The 25,367-nt window shown below is 41.1% G+C and overlaps 1 protein-coding gene across 7 annotated transcripts in view; it reads right to left on the bottom strand.

The window, feature by feature from the left end:
* USP54 (ubiquitin specific peptidase 54) overlaps positions 1-25,367 on the bottom strand; it is a 101,050-nt gene that overhangs the window by 59,852 nt on the left and 15,831 nt on the right. The window contains exon 1 of one of the 7 annotated variants that reach the window (XM_067000528.1): positions 17,405-17,529. The exons of 5 other annotated variants lie outside the window; for them this stretch is intronic. The gene's annotated coding sequence lies outside the window, so the exon portion shown is untranslated. Of the gene's footprint in view, positions 1-8,259; positions 8,412-17,404; positions 17,530-25,367 lie in introns of those variants that run through there. One more of the 7 variants, XM_067000529.1, reaches the window with a different exon arrangement.

The following is a 25,367-nucleotide window of genomic DNA, read 5'->3' as shown; positions in this document are numbered from 1 at the left end:
CTGTTTCATTATACTTCTATTCCAGTAATGTTTGAAACAGCTGAATGCCTTAATACATACACATCCACACAGAATAACCAACACAGGTAAGCAAGGTACGTATTTCCCAGGGAAACAGGCAAACAGAAGAACTCCAGCACCACCAGTAGCTGAATTTCAAAGGAAAGAGAAAATGTAATAAACAAAGGCACAAACATGCAGACAGCAGCAACAGACTTTGACCAGACAGATGGACAGCCTTTAGGTGGAAATTAGTCTTTGCAGTGATGTATTAAGAACCTGAAAGTTAAACACTGCAAGGCACTGTCTTCCCCAGGTAGCATTCAAGGGCAAAAAGACACCCAGGGAAGAAAAGAGCCTCCTCTGTACAGAGGCACAATGGACTTTCTGACATCACTGCCTACAGAAGACATCTCCAGAGGGTGGGCAGACACGATGCCCACCTCTGTCATGATCAACAGCTGGGGGCCAGACAGCACACTTTACAGTGAACGCATTTAGGAAATTACTCCCTATTTTTTCTTAAGGTCAGGATAGCTTGGGGTATTAAAGTAATACTTATTCTCAACCTATTAGATGAAACACAAAATGCAGTGAATCATCCCACCATCACCACTTATCACGATGGCTTCTAACACTCACTTTCTTGCCAGACTAGTAACGTACCAAGGTGCCAAACTGAAGCAGTTCAGAGGAACTCATGAAGACAAAGCATAGACAGAGCGAAGAAAAAGAACAGCAGTTTAATACTGGAACAAGCCATAAACACCTTAAACATTTAAATCTTTTTTCCTGCCTTGCTAAAACTGACAAGCAGGAGTGCTCCAGCACTGCAGAGCATTACATGGATTAGTAGTTCCACATAAAGATATAAAACAATGCACCCGGCATCCACAATATGCTGCTTTTTCCTATTTTTTTAAAGCAGTCATCTGTGCTGTACAACTATAAATAACACTTGAGCAGAATCACGAGTGTGCATGCACATGCATAAGCACTTAATCTTAACTTGGTTTTAAAATCATTATTTGTTAGTTTAGAAAAATAAAGCATAACTAACAAGAATAGAGAAACTCATTTTCGCTTGATTTCGCCTTGTATATGGAAGTGTTTTTCTGCAAAAAACACCGAAACCTTCAGAACCTGGATAGGAACAACACTTGAACGGATCACAAGAAAAAGCTTTTACTGAATCAAAACGTCCTGTCTCCCAACGGTGGCAATTACCATATGGGAAAAGTAAAGCAAAAAAAAGGCTGGGGGAAACATATGACAATGTCCTGTACCTTACCAGCAGTCTGGAACAGGCAAAGAGAGGGAGTAGAAATCAAAGACTGATTCACTGTTTTCTATCAAAGTAGGAGACCTGATTCACTGTTTTCTACAAACTAGCAAAATAACACATCTGATTAGTGGATTTACAGAGGAAAAGACACTTTTTGCAAGCTGGTGACTTCTTCCTTTTGTAAATAGGAAACAAATAGACATAACCAGGCCTCCAAACTTCACATTCAGAACTCGCACATAGGGCTCTGGTCTGCCCCTGGCAGACAGGGCATTTGCAATACGTTGCCACAGCCTCTCTCCAAGGCCTTTGCACCCCAGGATCAGGCCCATCTCACTGCCCCCTGAGCGGACAGTCATGGACATATGGTGCCTCTCTTCAGCTGCAGTCCTGCCCGTTACTGTCTCAAAGCAAGCGCCCATTTTGTACAAATCTGTGTTAGAGGATAAACGACAAATGAATGCACAACAGCCCTGAACTCACAGCTAAGTATTAAATGCAGACAAAGTCACGCAATTATACCCACAAACCCAGAAAAGGAGTTGCTGTATAATACGATGCACAACTATGTCCAATACTGGGAATTTTTCTCTCATTGAGAAGCCCGACAAATAGACAATTTATTTTGCCTAAATTCTGATTTTCTATTAATTTAAATAATAGATTGTTAATAAACAGGTCAATAAAAACAGACCTAAGCATTCTTAGTATAAATCTTCTAATATATAAACACAATCATAACACATTTAAAACATGACCATTCTGCTAATGAAAGACAATCTGGACCATAATACCTACAGTAGTTTCTTCTTGTAAGCAAACATTTTTATGCTGGTAAAAGACATTGACAGATGTAGTAAAATAAATATTTGGAAGACAAAAAGTCCCAGCATCTATTTCTTAAGCAGTTGTAAAAAAAAAAAAAAAAGGCAAAACAAAACCAAACACACAACTTCAAATCCAGTTTAACCTACTTCATTTTGTGAAATTTGCAGTAGACGGCTAACAAACAGGCAAAATATTTTCTTCAACTTTCATATATAGTATATTAGTCAGAAATACACTTCAGAAACTAAAATATTGCATAATATGAATAGCACACATTGATGGAAGGTTTTATGTGTGAAAAGCAGATTATATCCTATAAACAAGATTTCTGACATACAACTCCTTTATTTTATGTTAGAACTGGAAGCAAGTAAAAGCTGTAAGATTTCAAAACAAACTTGTACAAAACTCCGACCTCCTTCAATGCAAAATCTGAATTCAAGATTCTAATACAATTTTAAGATCATCTGTATTATCCTTACCAGATGCTACTATTTATGCAACTACTTCCATGCTGATTTTAAAAACTTATACAACTCTTTCCTTGTAGATTTTAACATCTTAAAATCTTGGGATCTGCTGGGGGGGGGGGGTGGATAAAAGCAGCTGTTCATTCTCTAAAACACAAAAACCGTGAGAGAATTACCTTGCATCAAATACAGACTCATGAAGATGTTGTTATTGTTTTCATTTGGAAAGATTATTTCATCTTTACCAGAGAAATACTGTGACACTACCAAATGCAAAAGGGATTATTCTGTGTCCTGGAGAGATCCACAAAGTATGAAAGACACTCTTGTAAAATACAAGCAGGCTCTGTCCTAATGGATCACAGAAGCAGAAGCTGTGCAAATGCACTATAACACAAGCTGAACAGACTAGCTGGGTGTTGGGGTAAGAAAAAGAAGAATGATGTCAACAGCTTTGATTTATTTTTGCTCTGCCTGGCAACGAAATGACACTGCTGAGAGGCACCAGAAGCTCTCTACAGAAAAACAGAAAGGGCTCAAGAGGAGGTAGATACCACAAAAGGAATCTCTGCACATTATTTGTGGATTGCTCACTGGTAGAAGGAAGTGAAGAGACAGTTTAAAAAGTCCTGCATTTGCAATTAAAAGACAACTGTTAAATATGAAATTTAAACAGAATTCTGTGGGTACCCTGAGAAGTTATACTTTTAACCAACCAACAGGTGTGGAAAGACACCCTTAAATAACTTTGTCATTGTTATTTTAAAACAGAATGAGAAAGAACAAGCTTGAGGATACATTATGTGCCCCCATACAAAGAAGGGAGGCCTGGCCCAACAGGCCTGCAAAGTACCTAGGCAACAAGTTTTTAAGCCTCTGAATTCAACACTGAAAGAGTAGCTAGAGAGAACTGCAGCCTTGCTGAACTTCAGGCAAGATTGCAGCCTGGACTATAAACAAAAGGATGCTGACCTTAAGAGTTATAGTGTAACTTCTTTCAGCAGAGGTTAGAGCATTTCAATGCTGCTGCAGGTTTTTTTCGTGAAAAGCAAACAGTTACTTCTGTTATATCCTCACACTGATCCCACACCAACTGATGAAATCACTTTCAAACTGAAAACAAAACACCCCTGGCTGAAACCTCCTAACTTTCCAGTGACCACTATCCTTGCTGTAAAGTTAAGCACAGAGGATTGCAGTTTCTAACTTAGTGCACCCCAGAATGGGTGAAATATAGGAAGGCACAGAGCTTTAAACTCTATGTCATTCTGTGTGCTGGGTTCATCTTTTTTCTCCCCTGTAGAGTGAAGTACCCAGCCTAAACCGGCGTCTCATTGCTTCAGAGTACCCCAGGGAATGAGACACTTTGGGGAAAGGGCTCAGGCAAGACATGACAGCAGCTCTAAGGGCTCTTCTGCTCCACCACACACAGCAAGGGACAGCGATGTGGCTGGTCTCAGGATGACACCGTTTATGTAAGTGTTCACTTTTTTGCTTCTAACTGTGCCTGTGATCCTTGAAGAGTATGGCTGTGCCATGCAGCACCCTTTGGGGCAGGGACAGAGCCCCGTCCTGCCCTGTCCCCCTGAGAGAGGTACCAAGGATGCTCAGAGGAGAGGGGGTTCCAGGGGCTGCAGGTACCACAGGGCACAGAGATGCCTGAGCTGGCCTCAGACATAGCACAGCATTTCTTACAGACATATGGGGCTACTCGGTGACTGACAGACTGGGAAACAGAGCCAGTGGGCAACAAGAAAGTTGTATACAACAAGCACAGCTCTGCTTTACGCCCCGTAGTTCCCCAGAATTTTCTCTTTTAAAAAAGCTAAATTTCTAGTTCTTATTTAAATAAAATTTGGCCTTGTCAATCTTAAAATCCTTTTGGGGGCTCTTCACAAAAGGCTTAGGCCCCTCAAACCTGTGGAGGACTCCACGTGCTGCTACAGCTACCCATGGCGGTCTCTGGGGCTCGCTGCAGCCCACAGCGGCCCCGCTGCGGCCCACAGCGGCCCCGCAGCCTGCATGGGGCGCAGCTTTCTCCTTCCAGTCACAACTGCACAAACAGCTAAGCCTCACGTTGCCCACACCTACTCTTGCCAAATCCTTTTAAGACAGGACCCCTCAATATGCTCCAGGCCCAGGTCTCCAAGCATTGTAAACCGCACAATGCAACTTTGTTTCCCCATGATTCCCCAGACAATACGCTGGCAACAGGAAAAGCTGCTGAGGAGACAAAGCTCCCCCACTTGCCAGAACAGGGTGTGAGGAAGATTAGCAACTTGATACAGCAACAAATGCAGATCCAGAACACCAGCGAGACAGCGAAAAGGCAAAAACAAATATTGTTCTGTTACAAGTCCTCTCCCTCAGAATAACCAGTCTTCACAGAACAATCACCTGACATCTGGAAAAGCAACATCACTAAAAGCTATCCTTATCAAAGAGTTAGCACACCATGATGGCATTTTCAGTCACCACATTAAATGCTGTGTTGAGAAATCACAACTACTGAATTCCCCTTCAGTACTAGAAGAAAGCATTCACACGCACTGTTACTTAACATTATTCTTATTATGCATTGCTTAACCAGCACTACAACATATCCTGCTTCCTTATGCACACCTGTAAGGGAGACAGGAAAAAATACAAATATTCTATCCAGCTTAAGAGCTTATGCATCCTTCCTCTGTGATTAATAAATCATACATACATATGCACGCACACACACAACCAAGTGGCTGACCTGGAAAAATCTTACGCTTCTGGCCAATCAGGCCTAAAGTCACTCCATTTGAAGCTAAACTACTCTGAGTTTGATCCAAAACATGCGATGTTGGGTACATTCTGTCTGCTAGCCTAGAAAGAAATCCTTCCGTCTTTTTAGCACTTATTTCTTCAGTCCCCTCAAGTTCCCCAATTCCAATATACTGTGGTGACGCAGGTACTCACTGATTAGGACAGAAATTGAAATATACACCCTCTTATGGAACCAAGTACATTATAAACTTCAAGAAGACTTGTGGAAGTAAACATGTATTAATTAATCAATTAAAAGATCATTATTGTGATTCAAAACATCCAAACCTGAAAAGATGCAACTGGAAAATGGGTGAAACGCCATGGCTGTGACAACATTGTTCCTTGCGAGGAGAAGTAATCTCGTCCCAGAGCTCACATCTGTGACAACTCCCAGGAGTTAACAGCAACTGATTAACATCACTTAGCTCTTGGTGGAGTTGAAAACTGCCATACTGAAAAACTTTCCCATGTATATATTTGTTCCAGCTCTCTTCATTTTGCTTCCCGATTACTAAGAAAACCTACTCTTTTTTCTCACATAAAAGTAGTTTGCTTCTGTTTATATCTATTCAGAAGTGCTGTAAGAGTACAATTTTCTCCATTGCATTGCTCTGACTATATTCCAGTATTTGGTACACCACTCCCTGCATTCACTTCTAAGGGCCTTTGGATCTAGCATAAACTTGACTTCTCAATTTTTAAGTGCATGATTAAATTCTGCCCCCATATTTGATGATGCCAGCCTTCACTAGCCATTTGTTAGACTTTAAAGCAAGTGCTTCTGTTTTCTCTCCCCCGGAGAAGATGGAAACATACCAAAAACATCTACAAAGCTATTCTGTTATCCTCCAAATCATTCCTTTCCTGCAAAGCATAGAAAAGCTCAGCAGTTAGGCAGCAGGTGTGCCAAAGCCATTGTTCATCCTGACAGCCACCACAGTCTGTTTCCTTTACTTCTCTAGCTGTTTATCATGTTTCTCTGGCCTTAGAGTGGGAACTCTCTAAGCTGGAATCAGCCTGTTCTGTTTTGTAAGGCACCTAAATCAGAGACTTGAGCCTGTAGGTGTAACTACATTACAAATGAACACAAAACACATAAAACACTATGTCCAGAATGCTTTTCCATTAAAGCACAAAATTATTGAACTGAAGTTTTGGGAAGTTTTGTTGTTTTGTTTTAAGAAAAAAGCATAATTAGTGATGACGACGTTCCTAAGGCTTCTGTAACTCCCATGAAGTACAACATGCTAGGAAGAAAGACCCACTGAACTTTCTAATAATGCAGATGAATGCAAGCAGCTCCCTGATGTGCTTCGGTTTGCAAATCGTCAGATGGGCTGGCCTCTGTCCTTTCAGGCTAATTCCACATTCAGCAGCTCATCACGCAATGGAAATCTGACCTTGTATCAAAGGCAAGTTCATGCTTGTCTTCCTGTACAATTAGCCAGAGGTTGTGATACAGCGTTCTTGCTATCTGTGGGAGGACAGGTGATTTCTGGGGGGTGACATTTTCTATGGACAAATGAACCAGAAATCCCACTGCCACCAAAGTGGGGAGGGCACTTCCCTCTCCACCCCAGTGCTTGTGGGCAGGCAGGCCACATCCCTGCCCTCTGGATCGCAAGAACAAATTCAGCTCAAAGAATTAGCACTTTGAGGAGAACAGGAAAAGAGGAGAAGGACTTGCTTTATTTCCTACGAGTTTCATGAGGTGAATTAACTCGCCAAGAAGCTGGAGCTGGGGACAAGGGAAGAGAGCAGTGTTCAGGAGCGCGGGCTTCCACGCTCGGCTCCGCATCAGCTCAGCCCACCCAACTGAGAGCCACCTCGGCAGCTACAATCTATGTCTAGCAGCCTAAAACACTCAGGGATTATACAAAAGGTATTCCTTCAAAAAAGTCTGGGATGCATTTGAACAAGCAGAATTTTTTTTATTATAAAGAATGATGAGCACTGGAAATGATATATAGCTTTTTTTCCCTGTTCCCCCCACCTCCAGTGACAGATTTTAGAACTGGATTTATCATTTGGTGGAATTAAAGCCTGTTTACTGTCACCAAATTCATGAAAATGGTTTGTGCATTTTCCAAATCTACAGATTTGAACAAAGATGCATCTCATGCTAAAAGCTGCAGCAAGAAGTATGGAAGTCATGGTAGAGTTCCAAAATTCACATAATAATTACTGTTTATTTTGGAAACGAGGCACTTTTATAAAAGGCAGGGAATCAGGAAAGCTGCCAAAGTAAGTCCTTACTTTCACAAATCAACATATTAAAAATAATTTTAAGAGCCCTACCTATGTTTAATACCTCATTTTCTTTCAAACAGAATTCAAGGTAACAAGTAGTGGGAACCAAAACTGCATCCATATTATGAAAAAAGCAGTCTTAAGAGCTTCTGACTAGGTATAGCTATACTATAAAATAACTATGGGAAACAAATTGCCAATTGTCACTCCCTTCCAGTTGTCACAAACATTGAGGTGCAAAGAGATTTTGACTGGCTTCATCTTCGCATTTATTATGGATAGTACTAGTCATCAGAAGCTCTGGTACGATGGACCCAAGGCAGCTTATGGCTTAGAAAGTGCATTTCAGACACGCACACATAAGAACATATATAAAATTTACACATACGAAACAGCATTAGGAAGTAGGGCCTGAACATTCAAATGCAAATTAATGACAAACTGAAGTAACACTGCTTCTTTGCATCTCAAAATAAGACAATCCACACTGAAAAGCAGCATTTCCTACTTTTCAGTACCATATATAGATGAGCATTCCTGTGACAACTTAGATTTAATCAGAAAAAGTAGTCACAACAGTGGCGACACTGAATTTAAACAACAGATTTCAAAATTAGTAAGACCTACCTTTAGAAGCCAGTTTCTATTGTGTAAACTCCACATTGGTATTGCAACAAAAGCTGGAGATCAGAGCAGGCTGAAAAAATTCTCAGAGGACATTCTGTTAGAGTAACTGCTCTGAGTAATACTTACAAGGAAAAATTATTTAAGGGAGGAGGAAAGAGCTAGAAGAGCGTGGGAGGGGACAACCTGCAGATTCAAACAATAGGAAGCTGTTAAAACAAAACATAAAAACCCAAGGGCCTCTGTCAACACAGGAAAGTTCCATTTGAAAAGCATTGCCCCCCGCTGCCACCTACCAGGCAGGCAGCTCTGCCAACAGAGATAAGACCAGAGCCTGCTTACTAACAATTCATTTTGGAAACAGGGCCATGAAAGAGGGAGGAAAGTTTTACAACCTCCTTCATAAAAGAGATGTGGCTGGGAGGAGGCAGAGGAGACTGGGCTGTAATGGATTACTTCTATTTACAGCACCCCCTGCAAAGCAGGGCTCACCTCAACCAAGTGTGACAAATGAACTGGCAAAGTTCCTGCAAATTGTTTAGTTAAACACGAAGGATGATTTCTCATAGGAGGGGTTGATAACCAGGAGTGACATGAAACCACTGAACAGAACAAATGAGAGGACTCAAAGATTGCATCAGTTTTGTTCCCTCGGTTTAGAGCACCGTGATTCCAATGCAAACGTAAAATCAGTCTTTTAAAGAACAATTATTGCAGGACAATTCCTGGAACCATCTCGTATGTTTCAAAACTAGATATTAATCAAGAAAAAAAAAAAGGAAGCTTGTTCAGAAAAACAGCTTTCTATCCCAGAAACCTACCACAGACTCAGTTATTTAAGCTCTGAATCAGCATTACTACATGATTATTCTCAAACTCTTACAGTGCAGCTCCTGGGACACTGATGCCATCCACATTCAGCATCCATTTCTTCTTCTAACACGGTCACATTCACAGCACAGATAAGAGGAGTTACAGTGCATATCCAAGACCAAAATAACTTAAAAGAAAACTTTGGTTGTGTTACAAAAAAACAATGCACCCCATTGTCTTTCTGTCCTAGCACAATATAATGCTAACAAACAGAATCAGATTGAAATATAATAACGCCTTGGACCATACAAGGTATTGAAGATACTATCCCCACCGGGACCATTTACCTAACAAAAACAAAAAATGTAAAAAGGAAGCAGTTGGAATACAATTCAGTCATTTCACCTTAAAAACAATCCAGTCTTGCAGGATAGAAGAGGCTCAGCCAAGTTTTAACCATGTCTTTCCATAACGATGCAGTTTTGGTCAGACAAAAACAGGATTAAGAGCAAGAAAGGAAAAATATGTAGCAAAGCACAATACTCTAAGCAGTGTTTTACCTTGTGATACTTCTGTATACTCCCCTTAACCCCAGATTTTAGATTTGCCCACACAATTCTCAAATCATTTTTGAAGTGTCCTAATAGTGGCACAACTGTGAACAAAACCTAGTACAATATTTTGAGCCCAGCATGATTATTGAATATGTTCTACAGTTGCATACGTCATGTTAACTCAATAGCACTTGTTCCTCAAACAGCTTGTTTGAAAGAAGCCAAACCACTTAAAAGTACAGTTTATAATATCAACACAGACCTTTTCCAGCCAGAAATCCTCATTTTTATCATGCAAGAAGAACAACTGAGCCTCCCTGGTGTCTTGCACCATTACTTGGATCTGCAGGTTTCCTTACTAAGAGTTAGCAAGTCCATCCGTTTAAGCAGCATTATGTTGAGGGCTCAATGACCTTAAGTTGGCAAGCACCCTTGCAGAGAAAACACTGGTCTCCATGTTCCCTTCCTCCTCCTTATCCCACAGAAGGAAGCATTTGCCTATTCCTCCTCAGACACGCAGGGACCACAGAGAGCCTCACGTGACTCCACTCATTTCCTCGCTGAGGTGGTGTGGGCAAAAAAGCACGGCAGGAGCACCTAAATCTGTAATACCAAAGGATTTGCAGTACCAATCTTTACAAGTTTGTTTCAGCCTCAGTTTCCATCATTTCAAAACTCCCTTCTCAGCTCCTCCTAAAATGCTTCAGGCAACCAGACATACTTGAGTAACAACTATAAGTATGGATCAAACTGAGGACCTTTTCAAACACCCACTTTTATGCCATTTTATGCAGAAACTTGCAGTTACCGTCTAAACAATTCCGGTTCTTCAATATTTCAGTGACTAAAGAAAGCACGAGAAGTATTTCTAGAACTGGTCCTGCTTTCTGCTTCCGTCACACCTAAAACTCAAACTTGAAAAATCACAGCGGCAAGGAACAGATAAGGCTTTTCCTGCTAAAACAAATCCCTCTGCATCATGCAGAAACCAGGACTTCACTCCCTACCGCCAAAGGCCAAACAGTTGAGGCAGCAAGCAGGGTTCCACGCCCCACCAGAAGCCAAGGGACACTTCCCTCGCTGGAGTGCAAGAGCTCTCTGAGCTTACAAAAGAGCTCTTCCAAACACACTATCTAAGCATCTGACTCACTGCCACCAAACGAAGAAAGAATTCATAGCAATTACCATATTTCTGCACAGAACGGGGGGGGGGGGGGGAAGTGTTCCCACTCTTCCAATGTCATTTCACCTAAATTAGGACAGTACAGCAACCCTCAAACAGCTCTAGTCAAGTACAGCAGGCCCTAGGGCTATTAAGACCTGATAGCAATGCTAGCAATTATGTAATCAACCACATAGTTGCCTCAGACTGAAATAAGGCAGGAAAACGAGTGAAGATAAAGCAACAGAAACAAACATGGAATCTCTCTCCCCATTCCTTGCTTTTCTGTTTGTTTTAAAGATCAATAAACTGAGAAGCAAACATATTTGCAGACAATCTCATCTATTAAATGTGTGTGTGCCTACAGCATCCATTCACAGTTGGCAAGATAAACAGATATTGTCTAAGAAAATGACAAAAGCATATGTTAAAAAAGGTCTTTAGAAATGAGGTATAGACAACAGAGCTGCATGTGCTTTCATTTTGAATACTGACAACAGTCCTCTTCCCAATGTCTGCAAACTCTCTGGATTTCAACTCCCTTCTGCCATTGCAGATCACAGAGCTTCCTACCAAGCAAAGACTACGGTAGCCATTCCCTTCACCCCTGAAAAATTTTCCAGCATAGCACTCCCACTTGTAGAGCTATAAATGTCAGCACATTTAGTATAGTTTAAGTAACGTAACTTTGTCTACATGGAGACATTTGTCAGGAACGAATGATAAGGGGGGAACTCTACACCACCATGCAGATGTAGTTTCTGACTGGTTTCAACGAGCTGGTTCCAGAAGTTCCTGACCACCTTTCACAGCTCTCATTCCTGGTCTCATGCATTGCTGTTCTGCAGATGGCAACCTGTGTAGGACCACATTACAAATAGCTTCATGAGAACACTCTGGGTTAAAAATAACTAGAAAATAAAACGTTGAAGGGGTCTACTTTTATGATCTCTGTTATTCAGAACACAGAGCAGCCCTACAGTAAGCAGCTTCAACTAACCCAACTGAGACTAGCAAACTGCCAGGGATAGAGACAGAGAAAGAAGAGTTAGTGCAGCTTCTCATATCATCTTTGCTACCAAAGTCAAGATACTGCAGAGATGTGCTAATTTCTTGCATAGGTAACTCACAGCTGCTACCAGGATGGATCCATTCCCATCACTTGACCCTTCTGCTCCCCTTACGCTCGGACTAAGCAGTCCACAGAACAAGCTAGTATAGAGAAAATCTGGGAAAAAAAATACCTACCAAAGGAATGATAGGTTTTATCTTTTCCCCTCCATCAGCTAGCTCACTCAGAATTCAGAGAGCAGACCTGGGAAGCAATGGCCTGAAGTCAAATTCCCTTACCCAGATAACAAAGCTGCCCCTCAATCTGCCTTCAGATGCCTGCACAGCAGTCAGCGACACGGACAACAGGTGTGGTGGTTTATTGCAGTGTAGGAAACACCAGGCAGTGTCAGCCTGTTTACCTTCCCCAGCCTCTCACTCCCACTGCTTCCCAGCACAGCACCATCAGGGAGCCATGCTGTGAGCCACCTGCAGGGCAAGAAGCCTGGCACCAGCTAAGCAGGGAGGGGAGCACTCAGCCCAGCCCCTTCCCAAAGCAGCCACAGCAAAACTGCATCAGGTTAGCATCAAGCTGCTCTTGAGGAAAAATCAGTTCGAAAATACTGCTGTAAACAAAACCCCCGGTTAATCTTTTCCAACCTCCTTGTTGTAAGCAAGCCAACATTTTGTTGATTTGCAGGACACATCCCCTGGAATTTTAAGAAATCTGATTGCCCCCTTCATTGAAAAACGTTGAGGTCAAGAAGGTTAATTCGGTGAAGTGAACACAAAGCAGCAACCACCAAGAATTATTTATTTATTTGTTTGTTTGTTTGTTTGGGGTGGGAGGAGGGCTGGTTGAGGCAGGGAAGCTGGTCTTGCCACATCAGCAGTACATTTTTCAAGAGGAGGGAAAAAAGCCAATGAAAAATCTACAGCAGTTGAACAAACTTCAGGGCAATGTGTTCAAAAATATTAGGCAAACACATAAGCTGTACTCAGCTGACCTTCTCCACATGGCAGGACGACTGTTTCAATACTGTCTGAAGGGGAAAAAAAAAGCACGGTTTACTCTATTAGATAGCCTTAAAGCCAAATGGAGCCACTGATAAAAACGCATACGGCTTTCTGCCTTGCCATTTTAGCAATTCTTTTATTAAAAACAGGTTACCTAGAGCTATTAAAGTCACTTGTAAATTGCAAGATGAGCAAAAAGCTTTTCTGCTGCTTCTCAGTATTTCTAAAGAATAATCAAACATACTATTGCCTTGCTAGTTATCAACAATCAAAGTTTTCAAGACTACCATGTTATACAGAGACTGGCTAAGGTGTGGCTGTACTTTTTATGCCCTCCGCTTTCCCTCAGCCTCCCAAGCATTCATTCTGATCCTTGCACAAGCCATTCCCATGTGGCAACACAAGCGTTCGAGCGGCCAGAGTCAACCAGGTCAGGGATAGCACTGAGTGGGTGGAAATACAGGCCACAGCAGTTTTAAGTCACATCTGTTCTTCAGTGCTCCCTATGCTGCCCCACAAGTATCTGTGTAGGATGCCTCAAAGAGGTAGTACCAGCTGAATTGTCTGAGAAACTGTGGTCTGTAGTCTAAATCAAAACCTAAACTAGCTTTAAAAATCTGCTTGGGAGCACTGAAGTCGGAAAGATTCCTTAATATGTCAAGTCCAATCCTTGGCTACCAAGAGCACTATCACTGCAACTCCTTGTCAGATGCTTATGGTTTGATTAATGAATCTGGCCCATTTACAACTTTAAACGTAAAAACAGTCTGCATATACTTAGTATTTTCCTCTTCTCACCTTTCTTATGTATGTTTTGAAGGCAGAGAGCTCCTCATTGAGACCAGTCTTCCTTCTGGCAGATGACTCAAAAGAACAAATAAATACCAGGAGAAAGCAGCAAAGCCTGAGCACTTCATTCTGAGCAAATAGACCCTGCTGGCAGATCCTTCCACTCCTTAGGTCTAGGAACTCCTACCCAGTGCTCCACAGTAATTCAAACTACAGCGCTGGGAGGTATGAGAGGCCACGAAACAGCCACGGTTCAAAGATTAAAGAAACACATGCAGGAACCAAAATACCACTCTTTATGATACCGAGGAACCCCCACAAATACTACAAATAACTACATTCTTCTTGCTACTACACTCAAAAACAAATCCAAACCAAAAAAAAAGCAGCTGCATTGCACACTTAATTTAAGTGACTCCAAAATGCAGTGTGCTACATTTAATCCACCCTGGGTTTTGTGACTTCCACTTCAGTATGTGGACCAGAGCCAAAAGAGTATTTTATAAATATCCAATCAAAAACGGATGGTAAAAGGTCTTCTTGACAACAAGCAACACACTAGCTCACAGATGCCTGTTAACCAAACAAACCATTCATTTTTATTTTTTGTCAAAACACAAGCAAATCATTTCAGTGAGTGTGATTCTCTGCCACACCAAAGCCACAGACAAGCTTCCTGTCACCTGCACAGGTGGAACAGACAAGAACCACTGTTTTTACAACCTAAAAGACATGGCACAAAACTTGTTACCTCATAGGAAAAGGAATTTCCTGTGGTTTAGATAAGACCCTGAGACACAGAGGAACTAATTTACAGTTTAACCAGGTCTGGAATCAGAAAATACCTTTCCTCACATAAAACACGCACGTGGCATTGGTTCAGTGTAAATGGAGCAATAAAGCCATATCTGCTTTTCCCAGCATCAAGTTCTTAGGTATGTTTGTGACCCGAAATTGAGGCACCCAACTTTGATACACCAGGATCTCTGCAACGGTGTGGTCCTTGACTGAGGCTTGCAAAAATGTCTTACGAAAGACGACCGTGCAAGATTGTTTCAGCACTTCCATCAACTCAAACTGATGCTTTTCAGGCTCTTTTCTGACACAAAAAAGATGATGACTGATTGGAGGTGGAAGATTCACTTTGGGAACTTACTTATATCTGTATGACACCAAAAAAGAAAGTAAGCTCTCCAGCAAACCCTCCTTGTTTGTTCCCTTTGATATTTTAGTTCCTCGGCTTATTAGTTTACTTTTGCATCACTTAATTTAACGACAAAAAAAAGATCACGAAGACATGGCAGCAAAGAAGGCAATCAGACTCATAAAATTTTATCTTAGATTGTTTTACATTTCCTGCCCTAATTATTTTCCTTTGTGTCTTATTTTTAGTGTTTGTCCTATAATTGAACCTTGGCAGACTGACACACAGTCAGGATATATGGCACAGAACTCCCAAAAGCATTCAAATCCGTAACGCGATATTTGAAGGGCTGAAAACAAAAGTCAATGACACATACAACTCCAGGAATCTCTCCAATCACTGAATAAATATTTTAAAACAAATTGTAATTTGCAACTCATAAAAGTAATTCCTCTATAAAAAAAAAATCAGCTATTATAAAGAGGGGGAATAACAGCATTTCTTAAGTTATCTTTCTTTCCATCTTGAAATACTTCATGTGTTTCATTAGAACAGCCACTATCTCTTAAATTTGTATGCACCTACAAAAGCTTCTGCAGATGCTTAAAATCCAGTGATTTTTCCAATTGCATATACAACCACACATATGAGTTTTACTGTTTGTTTCACAGCTAGAGAAATGAAATTGGCTTGAGATGCTGAAATATCAACAAGCTTTAAAGTAACATTTTCAAGGAGGGTGGGAAATGGCTAAGGGCTTCCAGAAAAAACAATGTGCCACTTGCCAAATTTCTATGGAAAGTCACATCTATCACAGTAATAGGTGCTCTAGTGAAAAAAACTATACTTAGCAGTTAAGGAGATTTTCAGGTAGAAAAGTAATTGACCAGATTTCACTCTGTAGGCTAATCCTCCCATGTCCTGCATGACTTACTTGTTCACCTTTGCCTGGCAACCTAAATTGCATCACATCTTGAGTACGCAAATCTGCTTCTGACAGAACACTGGTATTCTCTACATAGGTAGCGTAAAAAAATTATTATTAATTAAACACTAAAGCAACATGACACTCAGAGGTTCCTCTCCCCTAGATGTGAGGAGCACACAAATCACAAGTATGCATTAATGTATCTAAATAAAAAGACTCCATTGGTCTTAAACCATGACAGATTAACACGCTTAGCCCCTCAAAGAGCCCACTATTGATACAAATTAACTGGGACAACGTAGATCTCAGGATGAGGCCGATCTATCCATTCAGGATGCCCACTGCAAAGAGCAATACAGAATACCAAGCAGAGTATGAACATCAGCAGCTAAATATAGACACTAAAAACATCTTCTGTTGCATACTGATTAGATTGAAACACTGTCAAGGCAGCTGCTGAAAGAAACCTGCAGAAAAGATGAATTCCTAGGTATATATCCAAAGCTAAAAATAGCAGGTATCGCAACAATTAGATATGGCCATACATTGAAGTATTTTTTTTTAATAAGGGCTTGCTCCAGAATCCTGCTCTGCAGATTTAGCCATTAAGTCTGCTTTGGAATAAATTAGATGTGGTAAGAGATTAGGACCTGACCTGTGCCTTTCCCGTTTACGATTTAAAGAGAAGTCTTAGCCTACATTTTTAGCATAAGAATACCAGAGATACCTTCAGGTAGCCAAGAGACAAACCTGTGAAAGCCTTGCTTCACTTTGTCACATCCTTCTGCTACACAAGACAATGAGAGGTCCTTCTGCCAACCTTATCTTCATTCAGTATTTCCCCTGAGCAGATTTTTTTCTAGTATTCCTTTCCAACAATTTAAACATATCTAGTGAAAAGCGAACACATGAGGTCAGAAATGAAAACTGCAAATATGAAAGTCTGATTAGCATGGAGATTAAATGAATCTTTAAAAATAAAAATTTCAACGTCCCTGCTACCCTTATTGAAAAAGCAAACACCACAAAAAAGGCCACTGTCAATTCTTTGCCTTTAACTAGCAAATGCAGCTCCTGGGCACGGGAAGATTTCCTTGGTGGGAACTGTACATGAGCTTGTGCATTCCCACCTAGCTGGTGGAGGGCACAGGGGTCACCCTCCTCTAGAGATAGCCTACCAGCTTCCCATTGGCAACAGGGGGAAGGCAGCTGTAAAACACCTCACAGCCCTCCTCATGCTCCAAACTCCTGCATCTTGGACCACCTTCACTCACCGAAGTACCTTGAGCTGTATTTAAAACAGCAGCTCTACCAAGGACAGCAGGTACACAGCACGATTCATCACCCGGAGAAGCAGCAGCCGTGAAGGCAGTGCCTGGCATACACCTGCTAACTCAGCAACAGCTTAAACAAATAAATGTAAGCGGCACATTACGGAGAAACAGGCAGAGGTGCGGGTAGAAGGAAAAATGCTAAAAAAAAATAAATGTTTGCAAATAATAAAGCTTGGGTCTAAGGAGCATATCCCTCGCGTGGCGATACGGCAGCAAGCACGGCGCCGTAACGCCGCAGAGAAAACCCACCCAGGCTGCAACGGACCCGCAGCTACACGGGGACCCCCCGCGCCCTGCCGCCAGCAGCCCCCTGCCAGGCTTCCCGTCCCGGTGCCGCCCCAGTCGCCCCGCACTCACCGCGGCCGGGCCGCGCCGCTCCGCCCCGCACCCACGTGCGCAGCCGCTACCGTTTCCCGCGGCGCACTGAGCGCGGGAGCAGCAGCCCAAGCCCCGCCTCCTGCCCCGTGACGTCACCGCCGCGCACCTGACCAGCGTGGGCAGATCGCGCCTTAAAGGGGCGGCGGGGGGGGGAGCGGGGCGCTGCGCGCCGAGCCCGGGGGGGCGCGGCCGATCGCGTCCCGGCGCCGTTGGACTCCGCCACCTTCCTGCCAGCACCCCAACCGCGCGGCAAGCACCGCGCCACCGAAACACACCAGCCCCACAAGCTCAGAGGGGATGCTGGGGACCCCAACTGCAGCCACTGCGGCGCTTCTCTTTCTCCCCGTTACCGCTAGCACAGACTCACTGGTCTATACTGGCTAGCAGGATTAATCACCACATCCTCTAGCTTCCAGGGCAACTTTGCACAGATCAGTTCCTCCCTGTCTGCCTCAGCCCCTCACCTGTCAAACATCAGCCGTCCAGCCTTCCTTTCGCCATTCGCACCCATGCTCTCAGTGCCAGCCCTTACACTTAGGTATCAAAGGTGAAATCATAACAGAACAAAGAGCCACTCACCGTCCAGCTAATCTCACAAAGGCTTTACTTAGCCTTCTGCAGGTATTTCCAAGCAATTACTTGATTCTGCAGACATCCCACATCTTAATTTGTTTCTATGCTTGGGTTCCACCACCAATTACACCAGCACTCATCAAGATCAGTGCTGGCCTTTGGAAGGCTTGCAGAGCAGAACACAGGTGGGTACAGGCAGAGTTACGCTTTGAGACACTATTAGAGCCTCACGTTGAAACTTGGCTTCTTGCTTTGGTAATAAGGAAGGTAAAGAGATACATCTATTAAAATATCTCAATTACATTCAACTCTCTTCCCCCCCTCAAATATTATTCATTTTTTCCCTGACATTTTTAGGCATTCAGAGGTCTAAACATTTTTTCTTGCTCAGATTCTTCCTATTTTTTTCCTCATTTCACAGTAATTGTAATATCTGTGTTCCTGCTTTACAAAGGTCACTGTACTAAAGCTAAGCTCACTATACTAAACGATCAGGACTATCTTTCTGAAAATGGTGAATGTGATATGACGCTTTCTGCACTAGAATTTCACATATATACTAATTTCAAACTGTACATGGACAGAAGTCATATGATAATGCTCTATTATTTTTTTTTAAGTAGTTACAGCATCTGAATTAAATAGTGTTTGTAAACACCGAATGTTAAACACCTTTAGAACTAGGAGATACCATCCTCAGCTCTCTAAGCTATTACTCAAACAGTAAAGAAAGTTTCCGTAGTTGCTTTTCCATCTTTCATTCTAAACTGAGAAACAGCATGGAACAAACAAACTGTTATACCTACAGTGCAATTACAAGAAACAACACTTGTCAAAAGCTAGGCTAGTAATTTGATAGTGCTAGTTTCAATTCAGCATCTCACTGTCTAAAATACTAGTGGCAAACAAGCAATGAGGTTTTATTTTAAAGTATATTTAGAACAAGTTATCATAATTATTGATAGCATTCAATGTGGAATTTACACAGAATGGCCAAGGTTGGAAGGGACCCCTGAAGATCACATAGTCCAAAATGTATTTAAATACATTAATGTATTTTTCACCCTCAATGAAAATACATTTTAATCACTTTAAAATGTCACATTAAAAAAAAATAAATAAAAACACCACCACCACCTCAGTTGATTGTTACCCATCCTGTCTGGTGTCCTTTTGATCACCAAGCTCCCACCCACCCAGTCGGCTGTGCAGGTCGAGTTGGAGCCTGGAAGTCAGCTCTTCACAGCTGACAGCTCAGCTATTGTCTTCAGCATGTTTGCAGTGCTCTTGCTTATCCAGACTACTGTGTTGCCTTCCTGTTGCTTTCCCCTAGAACCAGCTATTAAATTAAACCAACATTACACATATTCTAATCCAACACAGCTTTCCACTGGCAATGTTAATATTAAAATCTTAATAATTAAAATTACAGTTCAGCTCTGTTTTGCACAGCGAGATCACAACAAAATCACTTCTAGACAGACCTTATTCTAATTTTATGTAAATAACATTGGATTTTTTCCCCCAACTTTCAGTAGCCTAAATAAAGTAGATGCCATTTCAGAGCGCTAGCTACTAGGTTTCTAACATAAGACGTTCCATTTATTTTTATTGCAAGGAGACAGTTCAAACTCCACTTTACAGTGAAAATGGGTGTATCTGTTTCATAGTCCATGCTTATGCACATAAAAATCCTTGCATGGAAATACTGCTGAGGAGTAACAGAGCAGTACAGGTTAGCATGGTGGTCTGTACTCAAGAAAGCAGGCAGCACTAGAAAACTCCAAGTATTTAAACAATTTGCACAGGACTTACTCGTTAGCCTTCATTTGTCACATCAATCACCTATAGTGTTTCCAAACAACAATGATTTTACAACAAAGATGAGTCACAACTCATTTTGGAAGTGTATCAGTGCCCACTGCTCTGCTAAGCATTGACCTTCCTCTATTTTATTCAGAAGTCAAGTTCGTTGCTCGAACAGGAGATTTTTTTGTGCCATCACCACATTGTGGTTTTGGATTATAATTGTACGAACAGAGACTTCATAACACCATACTTAACTTACCCTTACAAATAAAGCTTCTATTACGTATCTTAATGCTGTAATTCTACAAAGAGAAAGAAAAATGCTAGGCACTTGAAAAGGACCTCCAACAGCCTAACCCAGCACCCCATTGTGCGCAGCATCCTGCCTGTACCAAACAAAGAGAGATGCAAGGAACTTTAGTTGGTCAATCGTAAGTTAATAATTACCTTCTTTTCCTTAAGTTAAACACAGAAAGTGCAACATGATGTACCACAAACAATAAGGCAGATGGTCTGTGTTCGCTCATGAGATTTTCTAAAGCAGCAAAGCGAGGTACAAGTCCAAACCCATGAAAAACTAAATGATTTAAGGCACCCGCATTCCAGCTCTTTAAGAGAAAAGAAAGCCCTGAGTTTTCTGACCTACTTATTGCTAAAACAAACATTTCTTCCTGCTTTCAAAAGCAATAGGTGAGATGCAACATGAAATTATTATGTTTCTCATTTAGATCTTCACGGTAACATAAAAGCTTGGGTTTTCCCATGTGTGTCCCACACTACTCGAACGCTTAAATTATTTTTTGTCCTGTCTCCAAAATACAGTTTAATGAACTAGAGGCTGGGATCCAATTAATACTGTATTTGTTCTTTCACACTGGCAAGGATTCTGAGTTCTGGAGAAGAATTTGCTCATTAAGTCCTTTTTTTTTCAAAAAAAAAAAAGTGTTACATTTTTTCTGACCAATTAACTTTTCTGTCAGTCTAATATCCTCATTGATCCACCAAAATACACATTAACCATGGAAACCTACCCTTAGGTTTATGTGCTTGGGAGGCAGAAACATAGGGAACAACTTTGCCACACCACCAACCCTTCGCTGCTGTTGCGAGCCCCTCCATTAGCCATGTTTTTCCATCGCACACCCAGAAGCATCGGCGCTGCTTAGAGCTGGTTAATGAGGTTGCAACATCTTGCATTTTCTGCAGTATGGTATATCCTTATTATACATTCCTCCTCCTACATAGTTGTCTCATCCTTCCAGTACCAGCAGCACACACTATTGGCATTCTCAGAGACTTGAGCATTTTTTGGCTTACTTTTCAAAGATAATTTTTATCACCGAGTGTTCATCAGCAATAAACAGTGTTACCTTGCATTCCATCACAGTAATGATCACACATACTCCAAGTATCTACATCACTTGCTAGATTCATACAACCAGCTCTAAATTTTAAATTTAAAGTTAGACTTTTAAAGTAAGATTTAAAAGTAAGCTGGTTTTCATGGTTCAAAAGCATACCATTTAAATGCGACCAGAACCTGGACAAGTACAAAGTTGTGAGTTTTTCCCCACCTATTTGTCTGGAAATTTGAAAGCTAGTGACGAACATATTTAAATAATCAATACTACCTATAACTTCCTTTGTAGATAACATGAACATAAACATCCAGCTTGAAAAGCAAGATATGGGAATAGGGAAAAACATTAGAGGATGTTGCAAGATGCTGGGCCCCTAAAGCTTCCCTGTCAGACACCTCCCTTGTTGTTAGGCATTGGAATAGGCTGCCCAGGGAAGTGGTTGAGTCACCATCCCTGGAGGTCTTGAAAAGATGTTTAGATGTAGAGCTTAGTGATATGGTTTAGTGGAGGACTTGTCAGTGTTAGGTCAGAGGTTGGACTGGGTGATCTTGGAGGTCTCTTCCAACCTAGATGATTCTGCGATTCTGTGATTTAAAGGCTGCTCATCACCTCTTGTCCAGCTGTCTGAACTTCCACGTTCCCACACAGAAACATCTCAAAATGGCAACATAGTAATAATAGTACAAATGAAAAATGGCAAAAATGTAAACTGAAAGCAGCACATAGTAAGTTATTAGACAGAAGAAACATTGAAATGATGGAATTTCCTTCATATTTACTTAAACAAAAACCTCCATTAAAGATTGCTTGAAGCTGACACAAATTCCATTCTCAGGCACAGAACTCAAGTTTGGCTTGCTACACTGCACACAGGCTGTTGGCTTTGACTCATGCAATCGCTTATTCCTCTCTGAGAAAATAAGAACTAAAATTGCAAAGCAAGGTAATTTCCAACCGTGATGATTAAAGAAGTGTGTTCTAGGGTATAATAATGCAAATACAGACTTGAAGGATGCTAACAACACATGTTACAGCCTCAGGTAACTGAGGCTGCGCTCATTTCTCCGTGGAGAAATATACAATGCATATTGGGAAAGATGTCATAAACAAAACAATTACCTACAGTACACTCCTTGTTTTCTTATGATAATAACACATTGAGTCCCCAGAGTGCTGGACTGGCAACTGAAATCATTATGAAAATGAGGAAGAAAAAAAAACAAAACTATTAACTATGCCTGTCAAGGGCATAACGTAGGAATAGTGAGCTGAAAATCTTGTATGGTATACCTTGTACTTATGGAATGAGGTACCAACACAAACAAGATGAAGGCTACTGACTTGGGAGACTTTCAAAGCGTTAGGACTGGCAGCAGGCAGGCTGGCTGCACCACAGCTTTCTCTGGTGGATACTGACTCAGGGTACGTCATCTTCACTTACAAAATACTTTTTTAAATCACTAATATGAAAAAATAGTCAAGAAGCATCCATATCTAGCGTGCATCGGTTTAAAAATAATGTTATACACAAACACACACACACAATAACACTTTGCAGTTCTCTTCCTGGGGCTTGCACACCTCTCTCCCCCTCACTCTAATTATTTCTGTCTTTCCTATCAGGCCCCATTTTCCAAACCTCAAATCATTTGACTACTCAGCTTCTGTTAAGCTGCACTGAATTTTCTTGATGGGTTTGCCCGAACTAGATGCAATACTTCAACCGAGGTCTTCTCTGAGATAAAAAGCTTATTTCCTATGTTTTACAGGCTGTACTTATTTTTAGCCCTCCTCATATAACATTTGTCCTCTTATAGAAGTAGGAATCGTGGAAAGTTGTCTTCTATTTACTTATTCCTTGCTCTGTTTTTGCATATTTCATGATTTCTGTAGAATTTCAAATTGCCTCTATCTATTTCCTAAGATTTTCTCAACTTTCTCCAAACACTTTTTGACTCAGAAACTTGTATCCTATACATCTGTACTCCCTCCAAGTTCAGGGGGCATTTTTAGTGAAAGAATTTTTTAAGCACAATCGCTCTCTATCCTATCACCAAGGTCATTAACAAAAACACTGAAGTGAACCAGAATGAGAACATACCCAGCAGACCGTGCTGGATCCGCATTCAATACAGCCATTTCATTCTGACAGACGATCATTAATAACCACCCACTGGGCACAGTCATCCACGTCTCGCACCTACCCTACCATACTTGCTTTCAGGACGTGTTTCACTTTTCAGGACGTGTTTTCACTTCTTTATAAGATTATTGCATGAAACAATGTCAGAGACCTCACAAACATTAAAATACTAATGTTTGCTCTTTTCTCGTCAATTCACGGATCTTATTATCACATTACAGAAGAAAACTAAACTGGCACAACTATCTACTCCTCCTAAATTTGTGGTGGTTGTGATTCATGTTCTTGCTGTCTCTCAAAGCCTGATAATGTGTGCAAGAATTCTGTACAAGGATTTGTTCAAAACACTGAAGACAGAATAATCTATGATCTCCTGTCTCCTCCTTCCCTGCCTGTCCTGTTCATTTTCAAATCTTCCAGCATCTCAGATAACAGCTAGTGGTACTAAGGGAGCTCTGGGCACTGAGGGGGGAAAAGGGTTGCAATTTTTGGATGGTTTTGGTGGTGGTGGATGGTGTGGGGTTTTTTTGTTTGGTTTTTAATATGTCAAAGGATGAATTTCATCATGTACAACCTAATAAACTACCCAACTACTAAGAAGTATGCAGAAGGCTAGCTTCAGACTTGCCATCCATCTTAACCGTCCTCCGTGCTTTTTATTTTCTCTGTGTGCTAACTGCTGTTCACTTCTGTTCCTCTTCAGCTAATGTTTTGAGAACATTTTCATAGTACATGATTCAAATTCATCTTACATGACTATGCTGCCTATCAAAAAAATAATAATAAAAGTCACATCGGAGGCATGCATATTTAGGCAGCTAGGAACACCGAGTGGCAAGGATTGCTCACAAAGCACCAGTGCTGTACAGCTGTCTGCAGGCAGCACGGGCCCCACGCAAAGGTTTAACAAGCAGCAGGTACTTCTAACCCATGCAAAACCACTAGCAATTGCTAGTTCAAAGGCCATATAGAGAAAGTCTGCATTAAGACAGTAAAACTAACAGAATCAGAACTCTGCAATCCAGAGCTGCAATCACATCAGCCCAATTACAGGGCAGACCAATTAGCAGACCATTTGTAGCATAGCTTGTGTCCATTATAACATCCCTGTACACACAACTAGGCACCCACAGCCGGGTTGGATGTGCCAGTGTGGGTACTTTCTTCACATACACACATACTGAAGCAAGGATTGCTAATACAAACCAGATTACAACCCGACACCGATGATACTTCAGATACTCTGGCTGTAGCAATGTATTTATTCTGACAGCACAGTGCACAAAACCAGAGAGCCTTCAGTACATTCCTACATTGTTACACCACTGCATTTAGAAATGTTACTTGCTGTCATTACCCAAAATCTAACTACATAATAATAGAGTCTTATTATAGAACATGGGTATGTGGCAACTTAAGATTTACACGTTTGATTTCATTATTTTAAAATAGCAACAGAGCAAGAAGAAAAAAAGTTTAAGATGGCAGCAGCTCTGGTGCAGCTCTGCTGATTTTTGCTAGAAGACTAATACCTACGTTCTCCTAAGCGTACTGTAGGGTATTTATCATACACCCAAATTGTTTATTTCCTTCTCACAAGAATTATACAACAATTACACAAAACAGAAAACTGTTTGTTACCTTCTGTGGACACTAAGCATACTCATAACCTTCTAGTTCTTCGCCTTACTGAAAAAAAATCTCATACCTAGCCATATGTACCAAAACAAGTACAATAGCTTTATACAGTTGTAAATTAATAAAAATGGTTAGAATAACAAAAGCATCTCAAAATTAATTAGTTCCCCTAAAGTGTGTCCAAAGTTCATCTGGCACACTGTATAATTTTATAATAATAATTCATAAAAAGCAGAGAAAAATCTGACAAGTTTAACATTAAAGGAAAAAGACTGAAAAAACTACCTGTGTAGGCTAAGATAGTAGTTTAGTATTTAACTTTTGAGAATTATCTCATTGAATCTAGTTAATAGTACAAATACTGATGCTTTTAAAGAGGAAAAAGCCATTCCAGATATACTGTTTTGCCCACCACAGA

The sequence above is a fragment of the Anser cygnoides genome, chromosome 7 (assembly GCF_040182565.1).
Source record: "Anser cygnoides isolate HZ-2024a breed goose chromosome 7, Taihu_goose_T2T_genome, whole genome shotgun sequence".
In the NCBI taxonomy this organism is placed as follows: Eukaryota; Metazoa; Chordata; class Aves; order Anseriformes; family Anatidae; genus Anser; species Anser cygnoides.
This window is presented reverse-complemented; position numbering and strand designations above follow the sequence as displayed.